We start from the raw sequence: 1,673 nt of genomic DNA, 5'->3' as shown, positions 1-1,673 counted from the left end.
TTTTTTCCTCTTTGGTTGGCAACTGTTAGAGGATGCCCGTTTCAGTTGTTGTAACATTAGGTTTTAGTTTAAATTAAGGACGCGCTAGTTCGCAAATAAAATCTAAATAAAGTAAACTTTTATTCAACTAAACCAATAATTAATAAAAAATATTTCTCCCTCTTTCACCCCCTCCAAATTATTGTCAACATATGCATGCTCACTATTCAACCTAACCAATCATAAATACCGCCACAACCACACAACTTCCATCACCTATGCAACCCTGGATCGTATTGTCGCTGCAACAACTAAATTTGCATTGGGTTTCGGCATACTTCGTACTGGCCGACGCACACGCACACGCGAACTGCTCGTTTTGTTCGCCCTCTCTATATCTGACTCTCTCACACACAACCGCACTTTAACTGTTCAACGCTCTGTCTTCACGCTCGTCGTGTTCGAATATCTTACTGTGTTTCGTTGAACACATCCACCACCCCACCGTCAACCCAACCAAATCACCCCTGCTTGCCTACTCGCCTGCCGGCCCGCATTTATCTACCTATGCCACACCTTTACCTCCCTCTCATCATACTTTCGCTCTTTCTCCTCTCTTTCACACTCAATTATGTGAATGAATTCAGGTTTTTCCTAAAGCTCCTAAACTACAGGCAAGCCAAGCGGCGCTTGCGCGCCAAGACACCATTGATGAGGGTGGCGAAATCGATGCCTCCCCTCCGAGTCGCGACACGAGGCACGTCGGCGAAGGTGGCCCTGCAGCGGCAGCAGCAGCGGCTGCACTGGCCGCTAAGGAGCGCAATTTGGCATTGGAGCGCGAGCGTCAAATCGAGATGGCTTCATCCCGCGCCACCACATCCGACACCTACGACACGGGGCTGCGCGAACAACCACCGACGATGGCGCAGCGAGATTTGGTCGCAACTATGTTGGACCTGAAGGTAGACGTGCGTCTGGAGATGCAGCGCATGCAGCAGCGCATAGGACGGATCGAGGACATGCTAGGTGAGTTGATGAAACGTTTGCCGACGCAGGAGTCTTCGGGTCAGACAACGCCAGGCGACGAGCTCGGCCCGGGCGGCGGCGGCGGCGGTAGTGGAGGCGCGGGTGGCGCCGGCAGCACAGTAGGAGGCAGCAGCGGAGTTGGCGCTGGAGGTGGCGCGTTACCTGCCCGCATCGGGGTCGTCGATGGCGGCGGAAGCGGCGGCACACGCTCCACGGCGGTCACGCCGGCTGCAGACACTGTGATAACCATTTCAACGATGCCGCCCACGCCACCCATTAGCACAAGCGCGGCAGGTGTTGGTGGCGGTGGTGGCAGCGCAGGAGGCGTTGGTGTGCCTACAACTACGACGTCCGCGGCTGTGGCAACGGCGGCGGTAGGCACAGGCTCCACGCCCATTCCACAGACCCTCAGTTTACTCAGTCCAGCACAGATGGGGAGCGCGACGGCGGCGTCGACATCCGGCGGCAACGGACTCGGACCGCTGATGCTGAAGAAACGGCGTTCGAAGAGCAGGAAGGCACCAGCGCCTCCCAAGCAGCCATCACATGTGCAGAGTCCAGAACAGCAGCGTTTGCTGGAGGAGGAGCCGATTGTAGCGACAACGACAACGATGGTGGCAGCGGCGACGGCGGCAACAACAACAGCGGCACCTCCTGTTACAACACCA

The sequence above is a fragment of the Rhagoletis pomonella genome, unplaced genomic scaffold (genome assembly GCF_013731165.1).
Source record: "Rhagoletis pomonella isolate Grant_MI unplaced genomic scaffold, Rhpom_1.0 Rhpom_scaffold_00013, whole genome shotgun sequence".
In the NCBI taxonomy this organism is placed as follows: domain Eukaryota; kingdom Metazoa; phylum Arthropoda; class Insecta; order Diptera; family Tephritidae; genus Rhagoletis; species Rhagoletis pomonella.
Note: the sequence above shows the minus strand (reverse complement) of the source record.